We start from the raw sequence: 12,217 nt of genomic DNA, 5'->3' as shown, positions 1-12,217 counted from the left end.
TACCAAGGGAGAAAAGACATGACCTGTTAATTGTATCAAGATTAGCTGAAGTCGAGGTCTGAGTCCTGACCTTTCATCCCAGAGGTGGGTAGCTGGAGTCAGGAAAACTGCAAGATGCACAGGCTCATTTTGTGAGAAATTGGCTCTGCAAGTATGTTTTTGTTGCTGGAGGAGGCTGCAACTGGGCAGGCTCCTGAGAAACAGTGCAGAGGCAGCACACAGGGGCAGGAAAATACTGAGAAGAGTTGTTCAAAAGACCCACCTCAGTGCTACCTGACTTTGTCCCAATTATAATGATAAAAGTAATGCCCTCTGCCCCCTTACTCCTCAGCCCTCACACACTCCCCAAACCTGATCTATGACATCCCATGCCCTTCAGGCCAAACTAAGGTACTTCACCCCACTACCACGTTCCCCCACCCCACCCTGGTACCTCATGCCCTATACACTGTATTGAAGCAATGAGCTTTATATTAACAATAGAATTTATTGTTTTAAAAAAAACTTTAAAATTCATTCAAGCATTGCTTCCTACTTACAATTGGCAATAACAATATCAATCGCTAATTAAAATCTCAGTTGCAAAAACTGAAAGCACGTGAAACTTCTTAAGTTACTGTAAATTAAAAGTATATGATTGACAGCAGAAATCAGAGAATGAGAGCTGTTAAACAAGCAATGTTGTCCCTTGGGCTCAGCTGGTTTAACAGTCTGATGGATTCTCGGGTTCTGGACCAAGAATGCATTAGTAAGGTTTATTGGGGGGGGGGGGGGGGGGGTGTCACACAATTCTAATATTGTTCATAAAATAAAGTTTCCAAACAGGCTCTGTTTTCCTCAAACTGCAAAACATAAATGGGAAATAGTAATGATCAACATCCACTGAGAAAAACAGTTAGGTTAATCTCGAATTAAAATAATAATATTAACAACTCAGAACCTGGAATAACCAGGAAGCCAAATGACAAAGAGATAAAAAAGATTACTAATGCAAATACTCAATATTATTTAAAACAATTTACAGCTTCCATGTTGGCTTGACAACTGAATGGAAATTTATCTTTTTTTCAATTAACTTTGTTTTTAATAAACATTAACAAAATACAAAATTCTGACAAAAATATTAAACTGTGAAAAGCAATGTCATGTTATTTGTTCAAAATGCTGCAAACTATATTTTTCCTTTGATATCGTTGCCTGAGAAATTCATCATGACTCGAAATGGTTTCCCAGGACTATCGCTCACAGCTGAAGAGAGGCAACAAGGTTTCAGAAGTTCACAGCAAGTGTACGGCTTCTGCAGCATCTCCTCAGAAGTGACTGGCCAGTCACAGACAAGCCGGTACATGCTGCTTGCAAACCTTGCCCTCCTCCACTCCTTTGATTCTACGGAAAACTAAGCAGGTTGGAAATTCCATCAAAAACAATCATTTAAATCAAGCATTAATTCTCTAACTTTTATGGGACAAATCTGAAAACAAAAATTATTAAGTTCCACACAACCATCGTCAACAAAAAACACAATAAACGAAGGGAAAAAATGTAAAATGACTCGAAATGCTTTTCTATATATTTAGTGATACATTTGCAATGATTGCACCAGATGTACCTTTCATGTGGGCGGCACGGTGGTAGTGGGCGGCACGGTGGTAGTGGGCGGCACGGTGGCAGTGGGCGGCACGGTGGTAGTGGGCGGCACGGTGGCACAGTGGTTAGATGGCGGCACGGTGGCACAGTGCCTCACAGCGCCTGAGACCCGGGTTCAATCCCCGACTCAGGCGACTGACTGTGTGGAGTTTGCACATTCTCCCCGTGTCTGCGTGGGTTTCCTCCGGGTGCTCCGGTTTCTTCCCACAGTCCAAAGATGTGCGGGTTAGGTGAATTGGCCATGCTAAATTGCCCGTAGTGTTAGGTAAGGGGCATATGTAGGGGTATGGGTGGGTTGCGCTTCGGCGGGTCGGTGTGGACTTGTTGGGCCGAAGGGCCTGTTTCCACACTGTAAGTAATCTAAACTAATTTATATCACAGAAATTAAACATTGCCTGGAAAACAAATTGATACATCTAAAAAGTGTCAAGTACTAAAACTTCTAATGGGATTAAAAAAAAATGAACTTGGTGAGCCTCCATTTGGATACTGAACATTTCCAGCATTTTCTGCTTTTAGTTCAGATTCCCAACATTTACAATATTTCTTTTTTATCTCCTAAGGGGTAATATGACCTCAGCAAACAGGTGTCACCACTGGATCACCTTGGACCAATAGTAAAAGTAAATGAAGTTTCATTTGGCCGACAGAAATGATCAGTCGCAAATTGAATGATTTTGAACAATCTCCATCCCAATGGACATAGGTTCAATCTGTGATAACAAATACACATTATTAGTGAAATGAACTGGAATAGTCTCAATCCCAGTGGACAAAGGACCACTGTATGATGACCCTTACCAATCCCAAGAAAAATGAGTTTGGACAATTTTCAATCTCTGTAGAGTGCAGCTCATTCCCTTGCCATAGATCTGATGTGAAATCAATTGGCCAGTTTCAATCAGTGTAAGCCCTGAAAGTGGAACAAAACAATGGCTAATTTGATACTTCAGTCGGCAGTGGCACCTCTGAGATTTTAAGGATAGAGAATACAGAAAATATTAGGAACACTGTGATAATATTATTTTTGCCTGGCTCTGGATTGATCAACAGATGCCATTTATATCAAAGCAAATTAAGTGTTTCAGTCTATTTCCTCTTTTCAGGTGAATGAATAATAATTACATTTAATTAGGTTAGAATAAATTCTCTATAGCGCGGAAACAGACCCTTTGGCCCAACTAGTCCATACCAACCCTCTGGAGAGTAACCCACCCAATTCACCTAACCTGCACATCTTTGGACTGTGGGAGGAAACCGGAGCACCCAGAGGAAACCCGGGGAGAATGTGCAAACTCCACAGAGTCACCCGAGGCGGGAATCTAACCGGGATTCCTGGCGCTGTGAGGCAGCAGTGCTAACCACTGAGCTACCGTGCCACCCCATGGTTGACACATGACACATAATTAGCAACATGACAAATTCTATTGCACACCATACAATTTTTTTTCTGGTTGAAACTGGTCAATGGCAGAAGGAACACAACAAGTTGCTGAGAGACCATCACGAATACAACATTGAATAATCTTATCATTGTAGTGGTAAAACATACACCAGTATCATTGCCACAGATTACTTAAAGGTATACTTTCCTAGATCAAAAGATCATTGTTATGTGTTAAAGGAAACATAAAGCTGAACAAATGCCAAAGAGAAGCTGAATAATAAACAAAAGCAAAATTAGGGTGAATCTCAAGGAGTTGAACATGGAACAAAATACAAGAACTATTCACCTACAAGAAAAGCTTACATTTATCTTTAAATAGAAGGAAAATGTCCCAAGGCATTTTGCAGGAGCATTATCAAACAACATTTGAAAGTGAGCCACAGATGGAAATACTGGGAGAGGTGGCCAGGAATTGGGTTAAAGAGGTATGTGTCGAAGAGTGTAGTGCTGGAAAAGCACAGCCTGTCAGGCTCTACATCAGGAATGATCTTGGAGCAGGGAAATCAACATTTCGAGCATCAAGATCATTCCTGATGAAGAACATGTACTCAAATCGTTGATCCTCCTTCTCCTCAGATGCTGCCTGACTGGCTGTGCTTTTCCAGCACCACATTCTTTGACTCTGATCTCCAGCATTTGCAGTCCTCATTTTCTCTCAGTTAACGAGGTATGTGTTAAGAAGCATCTTAAAGAAACAGAAGCAGTACTGCCTGAATAGCTGAAGGAATAGCCATCAATTGAGGAGCAATTTAAAGTGGGGATGTGCAGATGCTTGGAATTGGTTGGTTATAAAGTTGTTGCCCTGGAGCAGGTTACAGAGGTGGAAAAGAATGAGGCCATAGATGAATTTAAAAACCAGGATAAAAATATTTTAAAATTGAAGCATTGCCACATCAGAAACTAATATATGTCAGCAAATAAATAGGTGGTGGGCGAACTAGACTTAGGGTGAGTCAGGATATTGCCAGAGTTTTGGATGAAGTCAAGTTGATGGAGGACGGAAGGTAGTAAGTTGTTCAGGACAGCATTGAAATAATTAATTCCAAAGATAATAAAAGAAAGCCTGAGGGTTTCAGCATTAGATAAGCTGAGGCAGAGGCTGAGATGGGTGATGGGGGGATGGAATTGTGCTCAGAGCTTATCTCAGGGACAATAGCAATGCATGATTGCAAAGTGTGGCTCAGACTCTGACAATGACCCAGCAAGAGGGATTGACTTTGTGGTTGAGGAACAGAGTTTGAGGAGGGCAAGTTTGGTGGAAAGGGGTAGGGATGGTGACAATAAATTAGATAGATAGATTTTTATTATCCACTTAATCATTCATGAGAAGAGGCTAGACAGCAATTACTACCCATCCCTAATTACCCAGAGGGCAGATTAAAATCAACCAACTGAGTCTGGAATCACATGCAGGCCAGACCAGTTAAGGATGCCAGTTTCCTTCCTTAAAGGGCATTAGTGAACCAGATGGGCTCCCCCCCCCAACAATTGACTTGTGGTTATCATTAAACTCCTAATTTTTTTCTTTTTTTTATTGAATTCAAATAGGATTTGAACCCATGTCCCCAGGGCATTACCTGAGTCACTGGATTAACAGTCTAGCAATAACACCACTAGGCCATCCACCTCCCCATTCCCCTGGGACAATCTGCCCCTGCCTGGTTAAGTACCTGACTGGCACTTCAGACATTGTGCCTTCCCAAAAAGAACCAACAGGGGCTCCTGGGCAGTTGTCCATGTTTGGAGGAAATTTCTGCTCAGGCAGGACTGGATGTGGGGCAAGCAGCATGACAAGACAGACAAGGGAAGGATGAAGAGAGGTGGCTATCAGCTGGAGCCCACTGCATTTTCAAAAGGAAATGAAGGTGTAAAACAAGGAAATGGATTTAGTAAGGTCTTAAAATCATCAATTGCATGATATTGTCATGTGCTGCTAAATATAGTATAACACAAAGTGGATGTGCTGCACGTCCTGTATAAATCATACTGCCATGTCACAAATCTGGAATGGAACAGCACAGAGAATATATCAAACTGTAAAAATCAAGTATCCTGTCATGGACTTCAACCCACAGTCCAAAGATGTGCGGGTCAGGTGAATTGGACATGCTAAATTGCCCGTAGTGTTAGGTAAGGGGTAAATGTAGGGGTATGGGTGGGTTGCGCTTCGGCGGGTCGGTGTGGACTTGTTGGGCCGAAGGGCCTGTTTCCACACTGTAAGTAATCTAATCTAATCTAATCTAATTAATTACACAAAAATATCTTTATTGCTATGGTTTTCATAACACTAAAGCAGGGCATCATTTTACGAACAGTGGGTGGGATACAGAGAGGCTAGCTGCTCCAAGCTGGCAGGCAGCTAATTAGCATAATTGAAGACCCACTTAACACCATTTGACCTAGCTTTCGGAATCTTGCCAATGATGTGGTGACTATTCTTACCATTGAGGGAGGTCACCAGCCAAATTAAAGTGAAGTTCCTGCAATTGCCTTGGGCACCAGCAGAGCCAGAGGTTCTTTGTTCAAAGTGCAGTGTTACATCAAGGAAAGAGGTTTATGCCCCATCAGTGGACAAATCTATTTCTAGATAGACTTTGCCTCTGACCCTCAGCACTCTCAAATTGTTACAATATTTGTCAAACAATATCTCATGCCGTTCTCAATATCAACCACATCCCCTGGTGACACTGCTGAGGCATCAGAGCTGCTAGTGTTCTAAATGGGCCTACAGCAGCATTCTTCAGTGTTGACCAGAAGTTAGGCGGACTGGGGTAAACTTTCTCACATAGTCCCTTTGCCAGTCAGTTAAGGCTCAAGATTTATTTCTCACCCTGTCATGGAGGCATGACACCCCAGGCCTTAGCCTCAGTTTGTTTAATGGGAACAGCTGATGTTCTAAATTTACCTTTGATGTTCTGGACTGGGGAGGGAAAGGTCAAGGTCGTGCTTAGACTTGCTATCAAACTTTAAATGTAAAGACACCATAGTCTTACCAGATCATAGAGCTACTCTCTCATGGGAGAGACAACTGATGGTGGCTCCACCTGAGGGTCATCACAATTCAGACAAAGAGAGAGGCTGAGAAAGACAGCCTTTCACTCCTTTAAACTAAAGATAAGAAGAAAGTAAAGATCCCTCTGCACTGTCCCCATCAAATACTCACACAAAAGGAACATCTCTGGTGTTAGATGCAGAGTAAATCTCTCTCTACTCTTTTAAATAGAAAGTAAATGTCTCTCTATACTTTTGAACTAAAACTAAACCAAAGGTAAGTTTCCCTTGACATCATCCCCATCAAATACTCCCAGGACAGCGATAGCATGGAGTTAAAGACAGCATTAAACACCCTTTATTCTGAACTAAAAGTAAACTGAAAAAGTTACTTCCACTCTTTTAAAACTGAAAGAAAACAAAGCTCCCTTGACATTGTCCCAAGGACACAGCCTTCATAATAACCTCAGTCCTGTGGGAATTGAACCCATGCATTTAGTACCATATAAACTGAAAGAATCCCAGCTAAACAGCCACCTTATCAAATCAATGGGTGCTGCTGGCAAAGCCAGCATTTAATTTCCATCCCTGGTGTAATTTAATGGACATTATCCACAGATAGAAAATGTTGAGAAAGTACATTCATTAGTAAAATAAAATCAGACCAGCAAAGGCAGCTTATCTCTGCTCTTGGCTTTTTGTGTGTACCTGTATATAACGTTTGTAAAAGAAAAGGGAAGACCACAAAAATAAAAGGTCTTACAAGGTGTAATTAAGGAGTGTAATTGTAGGGATTTTCCTTGAAATTGCTGCAAGGGTGTAACTATCTTTTGCACTTTTAGTTTTCCTTAATCTTTCATGGAGGATTTGAACAATACAAGATATTTCATGTCTCTTCGCTGACAGCTCACAGACTGTCCTGCCTTTTTTGAAACATGAGCTTTATTAAAACAATTCACACAATTGTCATGGACTCAATGCCTTTTGTCTTGCTCCTTTTTCTTGACTTTAGTTTGAATGGGCATCCAGAAAAAAAAACAGAAAATGCAATTTTGGAAATATTGATTTATGAGGAAAGCATAAGTCTTACCCTCCACCCTACCTAAATGTTCCAGTTCTGTTCACAATAGTTGCTTTGAAGTATTTTATTCTCAGATGTAAGAGTTATCTTTTCCTTGTTGCTGTTATTTTACATGAAACAACACTGCATTAACCTTTCTACTTCATTGAGCATTAAAATCTCACATTAATGTAGAAGCAAAGTATAAGTCATAATTAAACTAACATCCTGCATGCATACTGAAATGCCAAAAAGAGAGGAAGATCAAAAACAGAGATTGGATCACTGAGACAGACCTTCAGCTGTCCTATCTATATCCTGATTTTGATTATAGACAATGCAGATTCCTGTATCACTGCCAGGGAGAAATGTGACAGACCTGGTTCATGCACAAACCACTAGTTAACTAATAGTTACAGATGAAACTGTTATTTGGTTACACATGTCATCATTAAATCGTTAACCAATACTTACCTTGTCCTCAACTAGCTCTGTCCTGATAGAAAAGGCAATCTGTGAACAAATAATAAAACACAGATTAAAGTAAACTTTCAGAAAACCTAACAGTCTAAACGTTTGCTCAGTGCATACTTACATAGAGTCTCCAAGGCTTTTGTTCCAAAACCCAGTCTTCAGTTGTAAATATGTCAGAGTTGTACGCTTTCTTCTGTTAAGTCATCAAGGTTTTGTTTAAGTTTACACAGTGAAATAACCATACAGAGGCCGGTATCCCTCCACCAAGTCACCATTTATTTGCATTTGCACAGTACATCGGGCTGGATAGTTACAGCCAGAGTCTGTCCCTGATGTCAGGAAACTCTGAATCGCTTGTTTATGTCTGTCAGCCAATGCTCCTTGATTGCCCCAGGTTAACAGCCCAATCAAGGATCTCATAGTCAGTAAGATCTACCTGGTTCCAATCACTACACTTAGGCTCCGTAAATGTATAGCACTTGGGGCCCCAATTCTTTTTTTAACTAGATAGGCCACAGGTTCCTCCATAGCATTGCCAGGGGTCAGTAAAGAAAAGGTGTATTAAGCTGGACTGGTAACAATCTTTCTTTCATATTTTTCTTGAAGCTAATATGAAGTATTTTAGACATGAATTGGTGGCTGTAGCATGAGGGAAGAAGCATTTTAATATCATTCACTGGGAATGGAGCCAATGAGACTTTAATGGACAGCATGGTGCATTAACAGTTGAGATACCTGTAGTGATTGTAAGAAGGTCAGTCAGGTGGACATCATCGAACATGACTTCCCTGATTGGGGCTGGTTAGGGAGCACTGACTGACACACATAAACTGCGGTTTCAGAGGTCCTGTTCACTCTGAGAACTGGCTCTGAGGGAGTCTGGATCAGTGCCAAATATTATACATGTGTAAATAAAGGGTGACCTGGTAACAGGATATCGGCATCTGTGGAATTATTTCAGTGACGAAGACAGAAGTATGCTCCTAAAGAAATTTGCTCACAACAGTCATCTTTGAATTAGGTGAAGCATTTCAGGCATCATGCCATTACTGTGGGGAGCAAGACCGATTGTCCCGAGCAGAGTTAGCCACTAGGTACTGGCCGAACTTCATCAGGGTGATCCAGTGGTATCCCCAACATGAAGATGTTGGCAAGAGGTTTTGTCTGGTGGCCAGGATTGGATGTGTTGGTGGGGCAATACCCAGAGTGCTAACAAGGACAAAAATTACCATTAACAGCTCCCCACATTTAAGGGGATAACTGGGTCAATCCCAGACTCAACTACACATCGACCACACACACCCCCACCCCCACCTTTGCTCTCATGGGATTAACGTTCTTACTGACTGTGGATGCTCACTCAAAGTGATTGGGCATGCATTGAGTTCATCCTCCAAACACAGGACTTATGAGAGAAAAGCTGTGAGCATCTTTTGAAATACACGGGCTGCGGGAAGTGTTGGTCACGGACAATGGATCATCATTTACCAGCAGGGAATTCGAGTACTTTCTGAAGTCAAATGACATTCAGCATGTAAGGACAGCTCCAAAACACCCACCGTCCAATGGTCTGGTGGAAAGAGCAGTTCGAACTCTGAAGGCAGGCTTAAAGACACAGCCTACAACTTCACCCGATTCCAAACTCTCCGAATTCTTTTTTCATTTTGGATCACCACAGATGCAACTCCAGGGATAGCTCCAGCGGAGTTGCTAATGGGGAGAAGGCTCCACACCAGGTTAAATCTGAGCTTCCTGGACTTGGGGGCTGGGGGAATAACAGCATGAGGAACGCCAATGCTGGACACATGATCCCTCTAAGCGAGCAATACAATTTACTTCATGGGACAAAATTCGGTGCCAAAACCACAGAAATGGCCCTGCATGGGTCAGAGGCATGGCCGCCACAAGATCGGATCCCGTGACATACAAGGTACGGTTGGTGAGGTGGTTATGAACGAGCACGTGGACATCATGAAAGCTGCAAAATCACAAACAGGGCAGGAACAAATCACACCCGTCCCTTCAGAACATCTAGAAAGGCTGTCAGAACCCATTGATTTTCCCCCTCAGTCTAGCGTTGAAGAAAAATCAGAGTCTGGGATGGACATGGCGGATGACGCAGCCTTGACACCCTTACTGACTGAAGAAGTGCGCACATTTCTTCTGAGATGCTGCAAGCACAAGAGGCGGGCAATGGCCAGGTACATGCTCCCTGCATCAGAGGCTGAATCAGACCCTGGAGAGGATGTAAGAAAAATAACAGGCATACATCCCTGGACTTAGAGGGGGAGGGATGTGGTCAATCTAATGAGGGTGGGCAGATGGACTTCATAGAATATGAGTTTCCTGACTGGGGCTGTAAATCTGGTCAAGTCGGGAGCCCTGGCTCTCAGAAATAAGTAGGAGTGTCAGAGATTCTGTTCACTCTGAGAGCTGGCTCTGAGAGAATTGGATCAATGAGAAGGACTCTCCATGTGTAAATGAAGGGTGACTTGGTGATGGGATACTGGCCCCTGTGGAGTTGTTTCAATATCCTACATTGAAAGGTTTGTATTCAAGTTGCAGCAAACTCGTCTCTAACTCAATGAGCTCAATCCCAAATTAATTTTCAAACTATTGTGCTTGGGTACACATCTCCAATTAGTGATTTTTAACATATTAAAAAATGCCCAGTTTAGAATTTGAAAATTCTGTCAGCCCAGCTTGAATGATGTGGAAAAGCTGTGTTTGATGTGGGTAGCGCTGAAAGTGTGTTGCTGGAAAAGCGCAGCAGGTCAGGCAGCATCCAAGGAACAGGAAATTCGACGTTTCGGGCATAAGCCCTTCATCAGGAACTTTGATGTGGGTAGCTTGTCATGCTGGAGATCTGAAACCTACGCCGTTTTAACTCCCACAATACAGTTACATCTCTGACTGCTGGCTTCCCACATACTGTGGTTAGGAATTAGAGGAAGCGGTGAAAATTCATTCATTCTAAAAGCTTTCTGTGAACCGCATTTAGGTGGTGGGATCAGTTGCTGCAAGCATCTCATGAGGTCTTGCCATCAGGATGGAGGTCGAATCGGTGACAGCAGTTGCCTAAGCTTTAGTAATGAAATCCTACAGAGAAATGGATAAAAGCAAATTACTGCAGATGCTGGAATCTGAAACCAAAAAAGAAAATGCTGGAAAATCTCAGCAGGTCTGGCAGCATCTGTAAGGAGAGAAAAGAGCTGGCGTTTCGAGTCTAACTGTCAAAGGGTCAAAGGGTCAGTTAGACTCGAAATGTCAGCTCTTTTCTCTCCTGACAGATGCTGCCAGACCTGCTGAGATTTTCCAGCATTTTCTCTTTGGTTCCTGCACAAAACTCATGCCTTGCAAAGTTAGTAGCAGAATTTGGTCTTGTTTCTCCTCCCTGTAGCCCTTCACTGCAATAAACATCTCAATTAGACCATCCAGTTCAAATTGCAATCACATTCCAGTGATTCACCAGATCACATACATATGCAAAAAAGCTTCCATGTCAGTGGAAAGGGGTTCTCGTGAAATCAAATGTGGGGAAATACAATGGTTTTTATTTTGGGTCCAACACTGGTAGATTAGCATTAGGAATCAAAAATGTTTATCACTTTTATCACAAGCAAGCTAAAATACAAAGGGTAGAATTGCTGTATTGAAACTAAGTAAACCCCATCTGGAATATTACATTCAGTTTTGGGCACGACACCACAGGAAGCATATATTGGCTTTGGAAGAAAATTTACCAGAAGTGTAACAGGTTTTACAGGGTCACATTATGATGACAGGCTTCATAAACTTGGCTTGCATTCCCTTGAAATTTAAGGGTCAAAGGGTGATCTAATCAAGATATTTGAGAGAGGGATTTGATAAAATAGATATTCCTTTGAGAGGGAATCCAGAACTAAGGGCACCTTACAGTTCACAATATAGCAAGTTCATTAAAGAATGAAAGAATGAAATATTCTCTCATGAGTAAGGTAGTGGAAACCACTTTCCCTAAACAGCTGTAGTTATTGTGTCAAGAAGAATGTTCAACATGGAGATTGATAGATTTTTATAAAAGCAAAATGCAGCAGGTGCTGACAAAGCTCTAAACACAAAACTGCTGGAAACACTCCATGGGCATGAAAGCATATGTGAAAAGAAATGAAGTTAACTTTTCAGGTTGATGACTCTACGCTCATTGGAGAAAAGGCTCACCGTGTTCAGTTATGAGCAGCCATAATTGAATTTCTTTCTCTCCAACAAAGAGGGCGCTAGGGAGTTTAATTTCACCAATTTCCCTGGTTAACAAAAAAAATTATGATACATTAAAATGCTAAATAGTACACGTACATATGTTCCCAGAATTAAGGATGACAAAATTAGTACTACCTACCTGAAGTCCAACAGGTTGGGTCAAATATTGTTTGTATACCATAATCACATGCAAAATGCACGTACTACCAGAGTACCATGAATACAGTCATAGAGATGTACAGCAGCGGAAACAGACCCTTTGGTCCAATTCATCCATATATCCTTCTGATAGGAAGGAGACCAGAATTGTACACAATATTCCAACATTGGCCAAACCAATGTCCTGTACAGCCGCAACA

General features: G+C 41.8%; 1 long non-coding RNA gene across 1 annotated transcript; it reads right to left on the bottom strand.

Annotated features, from left to right (window-relative positions):
• Positions 1-602: 602 nt before the first annotated feature.
• Positions 603-11,895, bottom strand: LOC132830094 (uncharacterized). The gene is made up of 3 exons (XR_009646322.1): positions 11,820-11,895; positions 7,620-7,658; positions 603-842 (listed from the first exon to the last, which is right to left on the bottom strand). It is a non-coding gene; the product is annotated as an uncharacterized LOC132830094 (long non-coding RNA).
• Between the last annotated feature and the right edge of the window lie 322 nt (positions 11,896-12,217).

This window comes from Hemiscyllium ocellatum, chromosome 30 (assembly GCF_020745735.1).
Source record: "Hemiscyllium ocellatum isolate sHemOce1 chromosome 30, sHemOce1.pat.X.cur, whole genome shotgun sequence".
NCBI lineage: Eukaryota > Metazoa > Chordata > Chondrichthyes > Orectolobiformes > Hemiscylliidae > Hemiscyllium > Hemiscyllium ocellatum.
This window is presented reverse-complemented; position numbering and strand designations above follow the sequence as displayed.